At 44.4% G+C, this 19,783-nt stretch overlaps 13 non-coding genes and 13 pseudogenes across 13 annotated transcripts; all 26 read right to left on the bottom strand.

The window, feature by feature from the left end:
* Nucleotides 1-224: 224 nt before the first annotated feature.
* On the bottom strand, nt 225-342 carry LOC140019858 (5S ribosomal RNA; annotated as a pseudogene).
* A 411-nt stretch (nt 343-753) lies between these two features.
* Nucleotides 754-872, bottom strand: LOC140017862 (5S ribosomal RNA). The gene has a single exon (XR_011824168.1). It is a non-coding gene; the product is annotated as a 5S ribosomal RNA (ribosomal RNA).
* A 927-nt stretch (nt 873-1,799) lies between these two features.
* Nucleotides 1,800-1,917, bottom strand: LOC140020291 (5S ribosomal RNA; annotated as a pseudogene).
* A 411-nt stretch (nt 1,918-2,328) lies between these two features.
* LOC140018160 (5S ribosomal RNA) lies at nt 2,329-2,447 on the bottom strand. Its single transcript, XR_011824462.1, has one exon. It is a non-coding gene; the product is annotated as a 5S ribosomal RNA (ribosomal RNA).
* Nucleotides 2,448-3,374: 927 nt separating this feature from the next.
* On the bottom strand, nt 3,375-3,492 carry LOC140020290 (5S ribosomal RNA; annotated as a pseudogene).
* Nucleotides 3,493-3,903: 411 nt separating this feature from the next.
* Nucleotides 3,904-4,022, bottom strand: LOC140017861 (5S ribosomal RNA). Its single transcript, XR_011824167.1, has one exon. It is a non-coding gene; the product is annotated as a 5S ribosomal RNA (ribosomal RNA).
* An 868-nt stretch (nt 4,023-4,890) lies between these two features.
* Nucleotides 4,891-5,008, bottom strand: LOC140020610 (5S ribosomal RNA; annotated as a pseudogene).
* Nucleotides 5,009-5,419: 411 nt separating this feature from the next.
* LOC140018054 (5S ribosomal RNA) lies at nt 5,420-5,538 on the bottom strand. Its single transcript, XR_011824356.1, has one exon. It is a non-coding gene; the product is annotated as a 5S ribosomal RNA (ribosomal RNA).
* A 927-nt stretch (nt 5,539-6,465) lies between these two features.
* On the bottom strand, nt 6,466-6,583 carry LOC140019986 (5S ribosomal RNA; annotated as a pseudogene).
* Nucleotides 6,584-6,994: 411 nt separating this feature from the next.
* Nucleotides 6,995-7,113, bottom strand: LOC140017860 (5S ribosomal RNA). Its single transcript, XR_011824166.1, has one exon. It is a non-coding gene; the product is annotated as a 5S ribosomal RNA (ribosomal RNA).
* Nucleotides 7,114-8,039: 926 nt separating this feature from the next.
* LOC140020609 (5S ribosomal RNA) lies at nt 8,040-8,157 on the bottom strand (annotated as a pseudogene).
* Nucleotides 8,158-8,568: 411 nt separating this feature from the next.
* On the bottom strand, nt 8,569-8,687 carry LOC140017942 (5S ribosomal RNA). Its single transcript, XR_011824247.1, has one exon. It is a non-coding gene; the product is annotated as a 5S ribosomal RNA (ribosomal RNA).
* A 927-nt stretch (nt 8,688-9,614) lies between these two features.
* Nucleotides 9,615-9,732, bottom strand: LOC140019985 (5S ribosomal RNA; annotated as a pseudogene).
* Nucleotides 9,733-10,143: 411 nt separating this feature from the next.
* Nucleotides 10,144-10,262, bottom strand: LOC140017859 (5S ribosomal RNA). Its single transcript, XR_011824165.1, has one exon. It is a non-coding gene; the product is annotated as a 5S ribosomal RNA (ribosomal RNA).
* Nucleotides 10,263-11,188: 926 nt separating this feature from the next.
* Nucleotides 11,189-11,306, bottom strand: LOC140019857 (5S ribosomal RNA; annotated as a pseudogene).
* Nucleotides 11,307-11,717: 411 nt separating this feature from the next.
* On the bottom strand, nt 11,718-11,836 carry LOC140017857 (5S ribosomal RNA). Its single transcript, XR_011824163.1, has one exon. It is a non-coding gene; the product is annotated as a 5S ribosomal RNA (ribosomal RNA).
* A 927-nt stretch (nt 11,837-12,763) lies between these two features.
* Nucleotides 12,764-12,881, bottom strand: LOC140020289 (5S ribosomal RNA; annotated as a pseudogene).
* A 411-nt stretch (nt 12,882-13,292) lies between these two features.
* On the bottom strand, nt 13,293-13,411 carry LOC140017829 (5S ribosomal RNA). Its single transcript, XR_011824135.1, has one exon. It is a non-coding gene; the product is annotated as a 5S ribosomal RNA (ribosomal RNA).
* Nucleotides 13,412-14,338: 927 nt separating this feature from the next.
* On the bottom strand, nt 14,339-14,456 carry LOC140020288 (5S ribosomal RNA; annotated as a pseudogene).
* Nucleotides 14,457-14,867: 411 nt separating this feature from the next.
* Nucleotides 14,868-14,986, bottom strand: LOC140017856 (5S ribosomal RNA). The gene has a single exon (XR_011824162.1). It is a non-coding gene; the product is annotated as a 5S ribosomal RNA (ribosomal RNA).
* A 926-nt stretch (nt 14,987-15,912) lies between these two features.
* Nucleotides 15,913-16,030, bottom strand: LOC140020608 (5S ribosomal RNA; annotated as a pseudogene).
* A 411-nt stretch (nt 16,031-16,441) lies between these two features.
* On the bottom strand, nt 16,442-16,560 carry LOC140017716 (5S ribosomal RNA). Its single transcript, XR_011824022.1, has one exon. It is a non-coding gene; the product is annotated as a 5S ribosomal RNA (ribosomal RNA).
* Nucleotides 16,561-17,487: 927 nt separating this feature from the next.
* On the bottom strand, nt 17,488-17,605 carry LOC140020287 (5S ribosomal RNA; annotated as a pseudogene).
* A 411-nt stretch (nt 17,606-18,016) lies between these two features.
* Nucleotides 18,017-18,135, bottom strand: LOC140017855 (5S ribosomal RNA). Its single transcript, XR_011824161.1, has one exon. It is a non-coding gene; the product is annotated as a 5S ribosomal RNA (ribosomal RNA).
* Nucleotides 18,136-19,062: 927 nt separating this feature from the next.
* LOC140020286 (5S ribosomal RNA) lies at nt 19,063-19,180 on the bottom strand (annotated as a pseudogene).
* Nucleotides 19,181-19,591: 411 nt separating this feature from the next.
* LOC140017381 (5S ribosomal RNA) lies at nt 19,592-19,710 on the bottom strand. Its single transcript, XR_011823691.1, has one exon. It is a non-coding gene; the product is annotated as a 5S ribosomal RNA (ribosomal RNA).
* Between the last annotated feature and the right edge of the window lie 73 nt (nt 19,711-19,783).

Here is a 19,783-nt window from a genome sequence, read left to right as displayed (position 1 = left end):
TTTTACTCAAATACATCATCCTAATCAAATTATATTGATAATATATATTTTTTATAAATTATTAAATCATTTATATCCGGATCCGGGTCTAATACGGGTCGGAATACTATATTCCGTATCCGACCCGTTTTTTTGTTTGAAAAAACGGATCCGGATCCGGATAACGGAATTAAATCCCTACCCATACCCGCAAAAATTTCAGGGATCCGATCCGGATCCGGGTGTAGACCCGACCCGTTGACCGGCCTAGGGTCACCCATCCTAGTACTACTGTCGCCCAAGCACGCTTAACTTCGAAGTTCTGATGGGATCCGGTGCATTAGTGCTGGTATGATCGCACCCGCCATGTTCCTTTCGCTTTATTCTTTTAAACTGCCACGTCCTGTGAAGCAGTTTGGCTTTTTTGGACCCGAATTCATTCTAAGCGTCAATTCATGAATTTCCTCTCATCCTTTTATTTATTTACTTTTATATTTTTTTCTTGTTGCTTTGCACCTTTTTTTTCTCTCGTCGAACAACTCTCAATTATCCTGAAATTGATCCTTCACGCTTGCGCTTATACATTTGCGCCGACAACTTTGACCGACGATCCGGGTTTCGATCCAGCCGTACCGTTCCTGACTTGTCTCGCGCCTTCAGATCCGCCTTCATGCTTCGATGAGAAGCAAAATATAAAGCAATCGTTCCGACGGAGCTAAATTACTACAGCATAAAGAACGAAGGGGAAATTTGGATTTCGAAACAAAAAAGGGAGGGGTGCAACACGAGGACTTCCCAGGGGGTCACCCATCCTAGTACTACTATCGCCCAAGCACGCTTAACTTCGGAGTTCTGATGGGATCCGGTGCATTAGTGCTGGTATGATCGCACCCGCCATGTTCCTTTCGCTTTATTCTTTTAAACTGCCCCGTCCTGTGAAGCAGTGTGGCTTTTCTGGACCCGAATTCATTCTAAGCGTCAATTCAAGAATTTCCCCTCATCCTTTTATTTATTTACTTTTACATTTTTTTCTTGTTGATTTGCACCATTTTTTTTTCCCTCGTCGCGCAACTCTCAATTATCCTGAAATTGATCCTTCACGCTTGCGCTTATACATTTGCGCCGACAACTTTGACCGACGATCCGGGCTTCGATCCAGCCGTACCGTTCCTGACTTGTCTCGCGCCTTCAGATCCGCCTTCATGCTTCGATGAGAAGCAAAATATAAAGCAATCGTTCCGACGGAGCTAAATTACTACAGCATAAAGAGCGAAGGGGAAATTTGGATTTCGAAACAAAAAAGGGAGGGGTGCAACACGAGGATTTCCCAGGGGGTCACCTAGGGGTGTCAACGGGCCGGGTCCGGGCCGGAATTCATTATTCCGGACCCGGACCCGGATCCGACCCGTTTACCCGACGGGTCTTTTATTCTGTGTTCCGGATCCGGACCCGGCGAGTCTCGGATCCGGGTCGGGTCTACCCGAACAAATTTGCCAAAATTTATAATTTCTAACAAAAAAGAGAAAAAGATATATTTGTAAACAAATTTCTAGCTAATGCAAAGAAAAAACCAAATAAGAAAATAAATCAAATTGATTTTACTCAAATACATCATCCTAATCAAATTATATTGATAATATATATTTTTTATAAATTATTAAATCATTTATATCCGGATCCGGGTCTAATACGGGTCGGAATACTATATTCCGTATCCGACCCGTTTTTTTGTTTGAAAAAACGGATCCGGATCCGGATAACGGAATTAAATCCCTACCCATACCCGCAAAAATTTCAGGGATCCGATCCGGATCCGGGTGTAGACCCGACCCGTTGACCGGCCTAGGGTCACCCATCCTGGTACTACTGTCGCCCAAGCACGCTTAACTTCGAAGTTCTGATGGGATCCGGTGCATTAGTGCTGGTATGATCGCACCCGCCATGTTCCTTTCGCTTTATTCTTTTAAACTGTCACGTCCTGTGAAGCAGTTTGGCTTTTCTGGACCCGAATTCATTCTAAGCGTCAATTCATGAATTTCCTCTCATCCTTTTATTTATTTACTTTTATATTTTTTTCTTGTTGCTTTGCACCTTTTTTTTCCCTCGTCGAACAACTCTCAATTATCCTGAAATTGATCCTTCACGCTTGCGCTTATACATTTGCGCCGACAACTTTGACCGACGATCCGGGCTTCGATCCAGCCGTACCGTTCCTGACTTGTCTCGCGCCTTCAGATCCGCCTTCATGCTTCGATGAGAAGCAAAATATAAAGCAATCGTTCCGACGGAGCTAAATTACTACAGCATAAAGAACGAAGGGGAAATTTGGATTTCGAAACAAAAAAGGGAGGGGTGCAACACGAGAACTTCCCAGGGGGTCACCCATCCTAGTACTACTCTCGCCCAAGCACGCTTAACTTCGGAGTTCTGATGGGATCCGGTGCATTAGTGCTGGTATGATCGCACCCGCCATGTTCCTTTCGCTTTATTCTTTTAAACTGCCCCGTCCTGTGAAGCAGTGTGGCTTTTCTGGACCCGAATTCATTTTAAGCGTCAATTCAAGAATTTCCCCTCATCCTTTTATTTATTTACTTTTACATTTTTTTCTTGTTGATTTGCACCATTTTTTTTTCCCTCGTCGCGCAACTCTCAATTATCCTGAAATTGATCCTTCACGCTTGCGCTTATACATTTGCGCCGACAACTTTGACCGACGATCCGGGCTTCGATCCACCCGTACCGTTCCTGACTTGTCTCGCGCCTTCAGATCCGCCTTCATGCTTCGATGAGAAGCAAAATATAAAGCAATCGTTCCGACGGAGCTAAATTACTACAGCATAAAGAACGAAGGGGAAATTTGGATTTCGAAACAAAAAAGGGAGGGGTGCAACACGAGGATTTCCCAGGGGGTCACCTAGGGGTGTCAACGGGCCGGGTCCGGGCCGGAATTCATTATTCCGGACCCGGACCCGGATCCGACCCGTTTACCCGACGGGTCTTTTATTCTGTGTTCCGGATCCGGACCCGGCGAGTCTCGGATCCGGGTCGGGTCTACCCGAACAAATTTGCCAAAATTTATAATTTCTAACAAAAAAGAGAAAAAGATATATTTGTAAACAAATTTCTAGCTAATGCAAAGAAAAAACCAAATACGAAAATAAATCAAATTGATTTTACTCAAATACATCATCCTAATCAAATTATATTGATAATATATATTTTTTATAAATTATTAAATCATTTATATCCGGATCCGGGTCCAATACGGGTCGGAATACTATATTCCGTATCCGACCCGTTTTTTTGTTTGAAAAAACGGATCCGGATCCGGATAACGGAATTAAATCCCTACCCATACCCGCAAAAATTTCAGGGATCCGATCCGGATCCGGGTGTAGACCCGACCCGTTGACCGGCCTAGGGTCACCCATCCTGGTACTACTGTCGCCCAAGCACGCTTAACTTCGAAGTTCTGATGGGATCCGGTGCATTAGTGCTGGTATGATCGCACCCGCCATGTTCCTTTCGCTTTATTCTTTTAAACTGTCACGTCCTGTGAAGCAGTTTGGCTTTTCTGGACCCGAATTCATTCTAAGCGTCAATTCATGAATTTCCTCTCATCCTTTTATTTATTTACTTTTATATTTTTTTCTTGTTGCTTTGCACCTTTTTTTTCCCTCGTCGAACAACTCTCAATTATCCTGAAATTGATCCTTCACGCTTGCGCTTATACATTTGCGCCGACAACTTTGACCGACGATCCGGGCTTCGATCCAGCCGTACCGTTCCTGACTTGTCTCGCGCCTTCAGATCCGCCTTCATGCTTCGATGAGAAGCAAAATATAAAGCAATCGTTCCGACGGAGCTAAATTACTACAGCATAAAGAACGAAGGGGAAATTTGGATTTCGAAACAAAAAAGGGAGGGGTGCAACACGAGGACTTCCCAGGGGGTCACCCATCCTAGTACTACTATCGCCCAAGCACGCTTAACTTCGGAGTTCTGATGGGATCCGGTGCATTAGTGCTGGTATGATCGCACCCGCCATGTTCCTTTCGCTTTATTCTTTTAAACTGCCCCGTCCTGTGAAGCAGTGTGGCTTTTCTGGACCCGAATTCATTCTAAGCGTCAATTCAAGAATTTCCCCTCATCCTTTTATTTATTTACTTTTACATTTTTTTCTTGTTGATTTGCACCATTTTTTTTTCCCTCGTCGCGCAACTCTCAATTATCCTGAAATTGATCCTTCACGCTTGCGCTTATACATTTGCGCCGACAACTTTGACCGACGATCCGGGCTTCGATCCAGCCGTACCGTTCCTGACTTGTCTCGCGCCTTCAGATCCGCCTTCATGCTTCGATGAGAAGCAAAATATAAAGCAATCGTTCCGACGGAGCTAAATTACTACAGCATAAAGAACGAAGGGGAAATTTGGATTTCGAAACAAAAAAGGGAGGGGTGCAACACGAGGATTTCCCAGGGGGTCACCTAGGGGTGTCAACGGGCCGGATCCGGGCCGGAATTCATTATTCCGGACCCGGACCCGGATCCGACCCGTTTACCCGACGGGTCTTTTATTCGGTGTTCCGGATCCGGACCCGGCGAGTCTCGGATCCGGGTCGGGTCTACCCGAACAAATTTGCCAAAATTTATAATTTCTAACAAAAAAGAGAAAAAGATATATTTGTAAAAAATTTCTAGCTAATGCAAAGAAAAAACCAAATAAGAAAATAAATCAAATTGATTTTACTCAAATACATCATCCTAATCAAATTATATTGATAATATATATTTTTTATAAATTATTAAATCATTTATATCCGGATCCGGGTCTAATACGGGTCGGATAACGGAATTAAATCCCTACCCATACACGCAAAAATTTCAGGGATCCGATCCGGATCCGGGTGTAGACCCGACCCGTTGACCGGCCTAGGATCACCCATCCTAGTACTACTGTCGCCCAAGCACGCTTAACTTCGAAGTTCTGATGGGATCCGGTGCATTAGTGCTGGTATGATCGCACCCGCCATGTTCCTTTCGCTTTATTCTTTTAAACTGTCACGTCCTGTGAAGCAGTTTGGCTTTTCTGGACCCGAATTCATTCTAAGCGTCAATTCATGAATTTCCTCTCATCCTTTTATTTATTTACTTTTATATTTTTTTCTTGTTGCTTTGCACCTTTTTTTTCCCTCGTCGAACAAGTCTCAATTATCCTGAAATTGATCCTTCACGCTTGCGCTTATACATTTGCGCCGACAACTTTGACCGACGATCCGGGCTTCGATCCAGCCGTACCGTTCCTGACTTGTCTCGCGCCTTCAGATCCGCCTTCATGCTTCGATGAGAAGCAAAATTTAAAGCAATCGTTCCGACGGAGCTAAATTACTACAGCATAAAGAACGAAGGGGAAATTTGGATTTCGAAACAAAAAAGGGAGGGGTGCAACACGAGAACTTCCCAGGGGGTCACCCATCCTAGTACTACTCTCGCCCAAGCACGCTTAACTTCGGAGTTCTGATGGGATCCGGTGCATTAGTGCTGGTATGATCGCACCCGCCATGTTCCTTTCGCTTTATTCTTTTAAACTGCCCCGTCCTGTGAAGCAGTGTGGCTTTTCTGGACCCGAATTCATTTTAAGCGTCAATTCAAGAATTTCCCCTCATCCTTTTATTTATTTACTTTTACATTTTTTTCTTGTTGATTTGCACCATTTTTTTTTCCCTCGTCGCGCAACTCTCAATTATCCTGAAATTGATCCTTCACGCTTGCGCTTATACATTTGCGCCGACAACTTTGACCGACGATCCGGGCTTCGATCCACCCGTACCGTTCCTGACTTGTCTCGCGCCTTCAGATCCGCCTTCATGCTTCGATGAGAAGCAAAATATAAAGCAATCGTTCCGACGGAGCTAAATTACTACAGCATAAAGAACGAAGGGGAAATTTGGATTTCGAAACAAAAAAGGGAGGGGTGCAACACGAGGATTTCCCAGGGGGTCACCTAGGGGTGTCAACGGGCCGGGTCCGGGCCGGAATTCATTATTCCGGACCCGGACCCGGATCCGACCCGTTTACCCGACGGGTCTTTTATTCTGTGTTCCGGATCCGGACCCGGCGAGTCTCGGATCCGGGTCGGGTCTACCCGAACAAATTTGCCAAAATTTATAATTTCTAACAAAAAAGAGAAAAAGATATATTTGTAAACAAATTTCTAGCTAATGCAAAGAAAAAACCAAATACGAAAATAAATCAAATTGATTTTACTCAAATACATCATCCTAATCAAATTATATTGATAATATATATTTTTTATAAATTATTAAATCATTTATATCCGGATCCGGGTCCAATACGGGTCGGAATACTATATTCCGTATCCGACCCGTTTTTTTGTTTGAAAAAACGGATCCGGATCCGGATAACGGAATTAAATCCCTACCCATACCCGCAAAAATTTCAGGGATCCGATCCGGATCCGGGTGTAGACCCGACCCGTTGACCGGCCGAGGGTCACCCATCCTGGTACTACTGTCGCCCAAGCACGCTTAACTTCGAAGTTCTGATGGGATCCGGTGCATTAGTGCTGGTATGATCGCACCCGCCATGTTCCTTTCGCTTTATTCTTTTAAACTGTCACGTCCTGTGAAGCAGTTTGGCTTTTCTGGACCCGAATTCATTCTAAGCGTCAATTCATGAATTTCCTCTCATCCTTTTATTTATTTACTTTTATATTTTTTTCTTGTTGCTTTGCACCTTTTTTTTCCCTCGTCGAACAACTCTCAATTATCCTGAAATTGATCCTTCACGCTTGCGCTTATACATTTGCGCCGACAACTTTGACCGACGATCCGGGCTTCGATCCAGCCGTACCGTTCCTGACTTGTCTCGCGCCTTCAGATCCGCCTTCATGCTTCGATGAGAAGCAAAATATAAAGCAATCGTTCCGACGGAGCTAAATTACTACAGCATAAAGAACGAAGGGGAAATTTGGATTTCGAAACAAAAAAGGGAGGGGTGCAACACGAGGACTTCCCAGGGGGTCACCCATCCTAGTACTACTATCGCCCAAGCACGCTTAACTTCGGAGTTCTGATGGGATCCGGTGCATTAGTGCTGGTATGATCGCACCCGCCATGTTCCTTTCGCTTTATTCTTTTAAACTGCCCCGTCCTGTGAAGCAGTGTGGCTTTTCTGGACCCGAATTCATTCTAAGCGTCAATTCAAGAATTTCCCCTCATCCTTTTATTTATTTACTTTTACATTTTTTTCTTGTTGATTTGCACCATTTTTTTTTCCCTCGTCGCGCAACTCTCAATTATCCTGAAATTGATCCTTCACGCTTGCGCTTATACATTTGCGCCGACAACTTTGACCGACGATCCGGGCTTCGATCCAGCCGTACCGTTCCTGACTTGTCTCGCGCCTTCAGATCCGCCTTCATGCTTCGATGAGAAGCAAAATATAAAGCAATCGTTCCGACGGAGCTAAATTACTACAGCATAAAGAACGAAGGGGAAATTTGGATTTCGAAACAAAAAAGGGAGGGGTGCAACACGAGGATTTCCCAGGGGGTCACCTAGGGGTGTCAACGGGCCGGATCCGGGCCGGAATTCATTATTCCGGACCCGGACCCGGATCCGACCCGTTTACCCGACGGGTCTTTTATTCGGTGTTCCGGATCCGGACCCGGCGAGTCTCGGATCCGGGTCGGGTCTACCCGAACAAATTTGCCAAAATTTATAATTTCTAACAAAAAAGAGAAAAAGATATATTTGTAAAAAATTTCTAGCTAATGCAAAGAAAAAACCAAATAAGAAAATAAATCAAATTGATTTTACTCAAATACATCATCCTAATCAAATTATATTGATAATATATATTTTTTATAAATTATTAAATCATTTATATCCGGATCCGGGTCTAATACGGGTCGGAATACTATATTCCGTATCCGACCCGTTTTTTTGTTTGAAAAAACGGATCCGGATCCGGATAACGGAATTAAATCCCTACCCATACACGCAAAAATTTCAGGGATCCGATCCGGATCCGGGTGTAGACCCGACCCGTTGACCGGCCTAGGATCACCCATCCTAGTACTACTGTCGCCCAAGCACGCTTAACTTCGAAGTTCTGATGGGATCCGGTGCATTAGTGCTGGTATGATCGCACCCGCCATGTTCCTTTCGCTTTATTCTTTTAAACTGTCACGTCCTGTGAAGCAGTTTGGCTTTTCTGGACCCGAATTCATTCTAAGCGTCAATTCATGAATTTCCTCTCATCCTTTTATTTATTTACTTTTATATTTTTTTCTTGTTGCTTTGCACCTTTTTTTTCCCTCGTCGAACAAGTCTCAATTATCCTGAAATTGATCCTTCACGCTTGCGCTTATACATTTGCGCCGACAACTTTGACCGACGATCCGGGCTTCGATCCAGCCGTACCGTTCCTGACTTGTCTCGCGCCTTCAGATCCGCCTTCATGCTTCGATGAGAAGCAAAATTTAAAGCAATCGTTCCGACGGAGCTAAATTACTACAGCATAAAGAACGAAGGGGAAATTTGGATTTCGAAACAAAAAAGGGAGGGGTGCAACACGAGAACTTCCCAGGGGGTCACCCATCCTAGTACTACTCTCGCCCAAGCACGCTTAACTTCGGAGTTCTGATGGGATCCGGTGCATTAGTGCTGGTATGATCGCACCCGCCATGTTCCTTTCGCTTTATTCTTTTAAACTGCCCCGTCCTGTGAAGCAGTGTGGCTTTTCTGGACCCGAATTCATTTTAAGCGTCAATTCAAGAATTTCCCCTCATCCTTTTATTTATTTACTTTTACATTTTTTTCTTGTTGATTTGCACCATTTTTTTTTCCCTCGTCGCGCAACTCTCAATTATCCTGAAATTGATCCTTCACGCTTGCGCTTATACATTTGCGCCGACAACTTTGACCGACGATCCGGGCTTCGATCCACCCGTACCGTTCCTGACTTGTCTCGCGCCTTCAGATCCGCCTTCATGCTTCGATGAGAAGCAAAATATAAAGCAATCGTTCCGACGGAGCTAAATTACTACAGCATAAAGAACGAAGGGGAAATTTGGATTTCGAAACAAAAAAGGGAGGGGTGCAACACGAGGATTTCCCAGGGGGTCACCTAGGGGTGTCAACGGGCCGGGTCCGGGCCGGAATTCATTATTCCGGACCCGGACCCGGATCCGACCCGTTTACCCGACGGGTCTTTTATTCTGTGTTCCGGATCCGGACCCGGCGAGTCTCGGATCCGGGTCGGGTCTACCCGAACAAATTTGCCAAAATTTATAATTTCTAACAAAAAAGAGAAAAAGATATATTTGTAAACAAATTTCTAGCTAATGCAAAGAAAAAACCAAATACGAAAATAAATCAAATTGATTTTACTCAAATACATCATCCTAATCAAATTATATTGATAATATATATTTTTTATAAATTATTAAATCATTTATATCCGGATCCGGGTCCAATACGGGTCGGAATACTATATTCCGTATCCGACCCGTTTTTTTGTTTGAAAAAACGGATCCGGATCCGGATAACGGAATTAAATCCCTACCCATACCCGCAAAAATTTCAGGGATCCGATCCGGATCCGGGTGTAGACCCGACCCGTTGACCGGCCGAGGGTCACCCATCCTGGTACTACTGTCGCCCAAGCACGCTTAACTTCGAAGTTCTGATGGGATCCGGTGCATTAGTGCTGGTATGATCGCACCCGCCATGTTCCTTTCGCTTTATTCTTTTAAACTGTCACGTCCTGTGAAGCAGTTTGGCTTTTCTGGACCCGAATTCATTCTAAGCGTCAATTCATGAATTTCCTCTCATCCTTTTATTTATTTACTTTTATATTTTTTTCTTGTTGCTTTGCACCTTTTTTTTCCCTCGTCGAACAACTCTCAATTATCCTGAAATTGATCCTTCACGCTTGCGCTTATACATTTGCGCCGACAACTTTGACCGACGATCCGGGCTTCGATCCAGCCGTACCGTTCCTGACTTGTCTCGCGCCTTCAGATCCGCCTTCATGCTTCGATGAGAAGCAAAATATAAAGCAATCGTTCCGACGGAGCTAAATTACTACAGCATAAAGAACGAAGGGGAAATTTGGATTTCGAAACAAAAAAGGGAGGGGTGCAACACGAGGACTTCCCAGGGGGTCACCCATCCTAGTACTACTATCGCCCAAGCACGCTTAACTTCGGAGTTCTGATGGGATCCGGTGCATTAGTGCTGGTATGATCGCACCCGCCATGTTCCTTTCGCTTTATTCTTTTAAACTGCCCCGTCCTGTGAAGCAGTGTGGCTTTTCTGGACCCGAATTCATTCTAAGCGTCAATTCAAGAATTTCCCCTCATCCTTTTATTTATTTACTTTTACATTTTTTTCTTGTTGATTTGCACCATTTTTTTTTCCCTCGTCGCGCAACTCTCAATTATCCTGAAATTGATCCTTCACGCTTGCGCTTATACATTTGCGCCGACAACTTTGACCGACGATCCGGGCTTCGATCCAGCCGTACCGTTCCTGACTTGTCTCGCGCCTTCAGATCCGCCTTCATGCTTCGATGAGAAGCAAAATATAAAGCAATCGTTCCGACGGAGCTAAATTACTACAGCATAAAGAACGAAGGGGAAATTTGGATTTCGAAACAAAAAAGGGAGGGGTGCAACACGAGGATTTCCCAGGGGGTCACCTAGGGGTGTCAACGGGCCGGATCCGGGCCGGAATTCATTATTCCGGACCCGGACCCGGATCCGACCCGTTTACCCGACGGGTCTTTTATTCGGTGTTCCGGATCCGGACCCGGCGAGTCTCGGATCCGGGTCGGGTCTACCCGAACAAATTTGCCAAAATTTATAATTTCTAACAAAAAAGAGAAAAAGATATATTTGTAAAAAATTTCTAGCTAATGCAAAGAAAAAACCAAATAAGAAAATAAATCAAATTGATTTTACTCAAATACATCATCCTAATCAAATTATATTGATAATATATATTTTTTATAAATTATTAAATCATTTATATCCGGATCCGGGTCTAATACGGGTCGGAATACTATATTCCGTATCCGACCCGTTTTTTTGTTTGAAAAAACGGATCCGGATCCGGATAACGGAATTAAATCCCTACCCATACCCGCAAAAATTTCAGGGATCCGATCCGGATCCGGGTGTAGACCCGACCCGTTGACCGGCCTAGGGTCACCCATCCTAGTACTACTGTCGCCCAAGCACGCTTAACTTCGAAGTTCTGATGGGATCCGGTGCATTAGTGCTGGTATGATCGCACCCGCCATGTTCCTTTCGCTTTATTCTTTTAAACTGCCACGTCCTGTGAAGCAGTTTGGCTTTTTTGGACCCGAATTCATTCTAAGCGTCAATTCATGAATTTCCTCTCATCCTTTTATTTATTTACTTTTATATTTTTTTCTTGTTGCTTTGCACCTTTTTTTTCTCTCGTCGAACAACTCTCAATTATCCTGAAATTGATCCTTCACGCTTGCGCTTATACATTTGCGCCGACAACTTTGACCGACGATCCGGGTTTCGATCCAGCCGTACCGTTCCTGACTTGTCTCGCGCCTTCAGATCCGCCTTCATGCTTCGATGAGAAGCAAAATATAAAGCAATCGTTCCGACGGAGCTAAATTACTACAGCATAAAGAACGAAGGGGAAATTTGGATTTCGAAACAAAAAAGGGAGGGGTGCAACACGAGGACTTCCCAGGGGGTCACCCATCCTAGTACTACTATCGCCCAAGCACGCTTAACTTCGGAGTTCTGATGGGATCCGGTGCATTAGTGCTGGTATGATCGCACCCGCCATGTTCCTTTCGCTTTATTCTTTTAAACTGCCCCGTCCTGTGAAGCAGTGTGGCTTTTCTGGACCCGAATTCATTCTAAGCGTCAATTCAAGAATTTCCCCTCATCCTTTTATTTATTTACTTTTACATTTTTTTCTTGTTGATTTGCACCATTTTTTTTTCCCTCGTCGCGCAACTCTCAATTATCCTGAAATTGATCCTTCACGCTTGCGCTTATACATTTGCGCCGACAACTTTGACCGACGATCCGGGCTTCGATCCAGCCGTACCGTTCCTGACTTGTCTCGCGCCTTCAGATCCGCCTTCATGCTTCGATGAGAAGCAAAATATAAAGCAATCGTTCCGACGGAGCTAAATTACTACAGCATAAAGAGCGAAGGGGAAATTTGGATTTCGAAACAAAAAAGGGAGGGGTGCAACACGAGGATTTCCCAGGGGGTCACCTAGGGGTGTCAACGGGCCGGGTCCGGGCCGGAATTCATTATTCCGGACCCGGACCCGGATCCGACCCGTTTACCCGACGGGTCTTTTATTCTGTGTTCCGGATCCGGACCCGGCGAGTCTCGGATCCGGGTCGGGTCTACCCGAACAAATTTGCCAAAATTTATAATTTCTAACAAAAAAGAGAAAAAGATATATTTGTAAACAAATTTCTAGCTAATGCAAAGAAAAAACCAAATAAGAAAATAAATCAAATTGATTTTACTCAAATACATCATCCTAATCAAATTATATTGATAATATATATTTTTTATAAATTATTAAATCATTTATATCCGGATCCGGGTCTAATACGGGTCGGAATACTATATTCCGTATCCGACCCGTTTTTTTGTTTGAAAAAACGGATCCGGATCCGGATAACGGAATTAAATCCCTACCCATACCCGCAAAAATTTCAGGGATCCGATCCGGATCCGGGTGTAGACCCGACCCGTTGACCGGCCTAGGGTCACCCATCCTGGTACTACTGTCGCCCAAGCACGCTTAACTTCGAAGTTCTGATGGGATCCGGTGCATTAGTGCTGGTATGATCGCACCCGCCATGTTCCTTTCGCTTTATTCTTTTAAACTGTCACGTCCTGTGAAGCAGTTTGGCTTTTCTGGACCCGAATTCATTCTAAGCGTCAATTCATGAATTTCCTCTCATCCTTTTATTTATTTACTTTTATATTTTTTTCTTGTTGCTTTGCACCTTTTTTTTCCCTCGTCGAACAACTCTCAATTATCCTGAAATTGATCCTTCACGCTTGCGCTTATACATTTGCGCCGACAACTTTGACCGACGATCCGGGCTTCGATCCAGCCGTACCGTTCCTGACTTGTCTCGCGCCTTCAGATCCGCCTTCATGCTTCGATGAGAAGCAAAATATAAAGCAATCGTTCCGACGGAGCTAAATTACTACAGCATAAAGAACGAAGGGGAAATTTGGATTTCGAAACAAAAAAGGGAGGGGTGCAACACGAGAACTTCCCAGGGGGTCACCCATCCTAGTACTACTCTCGCCCAAGCACGCTTAACTTCGGAGTTCTGATGGGATCCGGTGCATTAGTGCTGGTATGATCGCACCCGCCATGTTCCTTTCGCTTTATTCTTTTAAACTGCCCCGTCCTGTGAAGCAGTGTGGCTTTTCTGGACCCGAATTCATTTTAAGCGTCAATTCAAGAATTTCCCCTCATCCTTTTATTTATTTACTTTTACATTTTTTTCTTGTTGATTTGCACCATTTTTTTTTCCCTCGTCGCGCAACTCTCAATTATCCTGAAATTGATCCTTCACGCTTGCGCTTATACATTTGCGCCGACAACTTTGACCGACGATCCGGGCTTCGATCCACCCGTACCGTTCCTGACTTGTCTCGCGCCTTCAGATCCGCCTTCATGCTTCGATGAGAAGCAAAATATAAAGCAATCGTTCCGACGGAGCTAAATTACTACAGCATAAAGAACGAAGGGGAAATTTGGATTTCGAAACAAAAAAGGGAGGGGTGCAACACGAGGATTTCCCAGGGGGTCACCTAGGGGTGTCAACGGGCCGGGTCCGGGCCGGAATTCATTATTCCGGACCCGGACCCGGATCCGACCCGTTTACCCGACGGGTCTTTTATTCTGTGTTCCGGATCCGGACCCGGCGAGTCTCGGATCCGGGTCGGGTCTACCCGAACAAATTTGCCAAAATTTATAATTTCTAACAAAAAAGAGAAAAAGATATATTTGTAAACAAATTTCTAGCTAATGCAAAGAAAAAACCAAATACGAAAATAAATCAAATTGATTTTACTCAAATACATCATCCTAATCAAATTATATTGATAATATATATTTTTTATAAATTATTAAATCATTTATATCCGGATCCGGGTCCAATACGGGTCGGAATACTATATTCCGTATCCGACCCGTTTTTTTGTTTGAAAAAACGGATCCGGATCCGGATAACGGAATTAAATCCCTACCCATACCCGCAAAAATTTCAGGGATCCGATCCGGATCCGGGTGTAGACCCGACCCGTTGACCGGCCTAGGGTCACCCATCCTGGTACTACTGTCGCCCAAGCACGCTTAACTTCGAAGTTCTGATGGGATCCGGTGCATTAGTGCTGGTATGATCGCACCCGCCATGTTCCTTTCGCTTTATTCTTTTAAACTGTCACGTCCTGTGAAGCAGTTTGGCTTTTCTGGACCCGAATTCATTCTAAGCGTCAATTCATGAATTTCCTCTCATCCTTTTATTTATTTACTTTTATATTTTTTTCTTGTTGCTTTGCACCTTTTTTTTCCCTCGTCGAACAACTCTCAATTATCCTGAAATTGATCCTTCACGCTTGCGCTTATACATTTGCGCCGACAACTTTGACCGACGATCCGGGCTTCGATCCAGCCGTACCGTTCCTGACTTGTCTCGCGCCTTCAGATCCGCCTTCATGCTTCGATGAGAAGCAAAATATAAAGCAATCGTTCCGACGGAGCTAAATTACTACAGCATAAAGAACGAAGGGGAAATTTGGATTTCGAAACAAAAAAGGGAGGGGTGCAACACGAGGACTTCCCAGGGGGTCACCCATCCTAGTACTACTATCGCCCAAGCACGCTTAACTTCGGAGTTCTGATGGGATCCGGTGCATTAGTGCTGGTATGATCGCACCCGCCATGTTCCTTTCGCTTTATTCTTTTAAACTGCCCCGTCCTGTGAAGCAGTGTGGCTTTTCTGGACCCGAATTCATTCTAAGCGTCAATTCAAGAATTTCCCCTCATCCTTTTATTTATTTACTTTTACATTTTTTTCTTGTTGATTTGCACCATTTTTTTTTCCCTCGTCGCGCAACTCTCAATTATCCTGAAATTGATCCTTCACGCTTGCGCTTATACATTTGCGCCGACAACTTTGACCGACGATCCGGGCTTCGATCCAGCCGTACCGTTCCTGACTTGTCTCGCGCCTTCAGATCCGCCTTCATGCTTCGATGAGAAGCAAAATATAAAGCAATCGTTCCGACGGAGCTAAATTACTACAGCATAAAGAACGAAGGGGAAATTTGGATTTCGAAACAAAAAAGGGAGGGGTGCAACACGAGGATTTCCCAGGGGGTCACCTAGGGGTGTCAACGGGCCGGATCCGGGCCGGAATTCATTATTCCGGACCCGGACCCGGATCCGACCCGTTTACCCGACGGGTCTTTTATTCGGTGTTCCGGATCCGGACCCGGCGAGTCTCGGATCCGGGTCGGGTCTACCCGAACAAATTTGCCAAAATTTATAATTTCTAACAAAAAAGAGAAAAAGATATATTTGTAAAAAATTTCTAGCTAATGCAAAGAAAAAACCAAATAAGAAAATAAATCAAATTGATTTTACTCAAATACATCATCCTAATCAAATTATATTGATAATATATATTTTTTATAAATTATTAAATCATTTATATCCGGATCCGGGTCTAATACGGGTCGGAATACTATATTCCGTATCCGACCCGTTTTTTTGTTTGAAAAAACGGATCCGGATCCGGATAACGGAATTAAATCCCTACCCATACACGCAAAAATTTCAGGGATCCGATCCGGATCCGGGTGTAGACCCGACCCGTTGACCGGCCTAGGATCACCCATCCTAGTACTACTGTCGCCCAAGCACGCTTAACTTCGAAGTTCTGATGGGATCCGGTGCATTAGTGCTGGTATGATCGCACCCGCCATGTTCCTTTCGCTTTATTCTTTTAAACTGTCACGTCCTGTGAAGCAGTTTGGCTTTTCTGGACCCGAATTCATTCTAAGCGTCAATTCATGAATTTCCTCTCATCCTTTTATTTATTTACTTTTATATTTTTTTCTTGTTGCTTTGCACCTTTTTTTTCCCTCGTCGAACAAGTCTCAATTATCCTGAAATTGATCCTTCACGCTTGCGCTTATACATTTGCGCCGACAACTTTGACCGACGATCCGGGCTTCGATCCAGCCGTACCGTTCCTGACTTGTCTCGCGCCTTCAGATCCGCCTTCATGCTTCGATGAGAAGCAAAATTTAAAGCAATCGTTCCGACGGAGCTAAATTACTACAGCATAAAGAACGAAGGGGAAATTTGGATTTCGAAACAAAAAAGGGAGGGGTGCAACACGAGAACTTCCCAGGGGGTCACCCATCCTAGTACTACTCTCGCCCAAGCACGCTTAACTTCGGAGTTCTGATGGGATCCGGTGCATTAGTGCTGGTATGATCGCACCCGCCATGTTCCTTTCGCTTTATTCTTTTAAACTGCCCCGTCCTGTGAAGCAGTGTGGCTTTTCTGGACCCGAATTCATTTTAAGCGTCAATTCAAGAATTTCCCCTCATCCTTTTATTTATTTACTTTTACATTTTTTTCTTGTTGATTTGCACCATTTTTTTTTCCCTCGTCGCGCAACTCTCAATTATCCTGAAATTGATCCTTCACGCTTGCGCTTATACATTTGCGCCGACAACTTTGACCGACGATCCGGGCTTCGATCCACCCGTACCGTTCCTGACTTGTCTCGCGCCTTCAGATCCGCCTTCATGCTTCGATGAGAAGCAAAATATAAAGCAATCGTTCCGACGGAGCTAAATTACTACAGCATAAAGAACGAAGGGGAAATTTGGATTTCGAAACAAAAAAGGGAGGGGTGCAACACGAGGATTTCCCAGGGGGTCACCTAGGGGTGTCAACGGGCCGGGTCCGGGCCGGAATTCATTATTCCGGACCCGGACCCGGATCCGACCCGTTTACCCGACGGGTCTTTTATTCTGTGTTCCGGATCCGGACCCGGCGAGTCTCGGATCCGGGTCGGGTCTACCCGAACAAATTTGCCAAAATTTATAATTTCTAACAAAAAAGAGAAAAAGATATATTTGTAAACAAATTTCTAGCTAATGCAAAGAAAAAACCAAATACGAAAATAAATCAAATTGATTTTACTCAAATACATCATCCTAATCAAATTATATTGATAATATATATTTTTTATAAATTATTAAATCATTTATATCCGGATCCGGGTCCAATACGGGTCGGAATACTATATTCCGTATCCGACCCGTTTTTTTGTTTGAAAAAACGGATCCGGATCCGGATAACGGAATTAAATCCCTACCCATACCCGCAAAAATTTCAGGGATCCGATCCGGATCCGGGTGTAGACCCGACCCGTTGACCGGCCTAGGGTCACCCATCCTGGTACTACTGTCGCCCAAGCACGCTTAACTTCGAAGTTCTGATGGGATCCGGTGCATTAGTGCTGGTATGATCGCACCCGCCATGTTCCTTTCGCTTTATTCTTTTAAACTGTCACGTCCTGTGAAGCAGTTTGGCTTTTCTGGACCCGAATTCATTCTAAGCGTCAATTCATGAATTTCCTCTCATCCTTTTATTTATTTACTTTTATATTTTTTTCTTGTTGCTTTGCACCTTTTTTTTCCCTCGTCGAACAACTCTCAATTATCCTGAAATTGATCCTTCACGCTTGCGCTTATACATTTGCGCCGACAACTTTGACCGACGATCCGGGCTTCGATCCAGCCGTACCGTTCCTGACTTGTCTCGCGCCTTCAGATCCGCCTTCATGCTTCGATGAGAAGCAAAATATAAAGCAATCGTTCCGACGGAGCTAAATTACTACAGCATAAAGAACGAAGGGGAAATTTGGATTTCGAAACAAAAAAGGGAGGGGTGCAACACGAGGACTTCCCAGGGGGTCACCCATCCTAGTACTACTATCGCCCAAGCACGCTTAACTTCGGAGTTCTGATGGGATCCGGTGCATTAGTGCTGGTATGATCGCACCCGCCATGTTCCTTTCGCTTTATTCTTTTAAACTGCCCCGTCCTGTGAAGCAGTGTGGCTTTTCTGGACCCGAATTCATTCTAAGCGTCAATTCAAGAATTTCCCCTCATCCTTTTATTTATTTACTTTTACATTTTTTTCTTGTTGATTTGCACCATTTTTTTTTCCCTCGTCGCGCAACTCTCAATTATCCTGAAATTGATCCTTCACGCTTGCGCTTATACATTTGCGCCGACAACTTTGACCGACGATCCGGGCTTCGATCCAGCCGTACCGTTCCTGACTTGTCTCGCGCCTTCAGATCCGCCTTCATGCTTCGATGAGAAGCAAAATATAAAGCAATCGTTCCGACGGAGCTAAATTACTACAGCATAAAGAGCGAAGGGGAAATTTGGATTTCGAAACAAAAAAGGGAGGGGTGCAACACGAGGATTTCCCAGGGGGTCACCTAGGGGTGTCAACGGGCCGGATCCGGGCCGGAATTCATTATTCCGGACCCGGACCCGGATCCGACCCGTTTACCCGACGGGTCTTTTATTCGGTGTTCCGGATCCGGACCCGGCGAGTCTCGGATCCGGGTCGGGTCTACCCGAACAAATTTGCCAAAATTTATAATTTCTAACAAAAAAGAGAAAAAGATATATTTGTAAACAAATTTCTAGCTAATGCAAAGAAAAAACCAAATAAGAAAATAAATCAAATTGATTTTACTCAAATACATCATCCTAATCAAATTATATTGATAATATATATTTTTTATAAATTATTAAATCATTTATATCCGGATCCGGGTCTAATACGGGTCGGAATACTATATTCCGTATCCGACCCGTTTTTTTGTTTGAAAAAACGGATCCGGATCCGGATAACGGAATTAAATCCCTACCCATACCCGCAAAAATTTCAGGGATCCGATCCGGATCCGGGTGTAGACCCGACCCGTTGACCGGCCTAGGGTCACCCATCCTGGTACTACTGTCGCCCAAGCACGCTTAACTTCGAAGTTCTGATGGGATCCGGTGCATTAGTGCTGGTATGATCGCACCCGCCATGTTCCTTTCGCTTTATTCTTTTAAACTGTCACGTCCTGTGAAACAGTTTGGCTTTTCTGGACCCGAATTCATTCTAAGCGTCAATTCATGAATTTCCTCTCATCCTTTTATTTATTTACTTTTATATTTTTTTCTTGTTGCTTTGCACCTTTTTTTTCCCTCGTCGAACAACTCTCAATTATCCTGAAATTGATCCTTCACGCTTGCGCTTATACATTTGCGCCGACAACTTTGACCGACGATCCGGGCTTCGATCCAGCCGTACCGTTCCTGACTTGTCTCGCGCCTTCAGATCCGCCTTCATGCTTCGATGAGAAGCAAAATATAAAGCAATCGTTCCGACGGAGCTAAATTACTACAGCATAAAGAACGAAGGGGAAATTTGGATTTCGAAACAAAAAAGGGAGGGGTGCAACACGAGGACTTCCCAGGGGGTCACCCATCCTAGTACTACTCTCGCCCAAGCACGCTTAACTTCGGAGTTCTGATGGGATCCGGTGCATTAGTGCTGGTATGATCGCACCCGCCATGTTCCTTTCGCTTTATTCTTTTAAACTGCCCCGTCCTGTGAAGCAGTGTGGCTTTTCTGGACCCGAAT

The sequence above is a fragment of the Coffea arabica genome, chromosome 11c (assembly GCF_036785885.1).
Source record: "Coffea arabica cultivar ET-39 chromosome 11c, Coffea Arabica ET-39 HiFi, whole genome shotgun sequence".
NCBI lineage: Eukaryota > Viridiplantae > Streptophyta > Magnoliopsida > Gentianales > Rubiaceae > Coffea > Coffea arabica.
The sequence above is the reverse complement of the archived record's forward strand: the minus strand, read 5'-3'. Positions and strand labels throughout refer to the sequence as shown.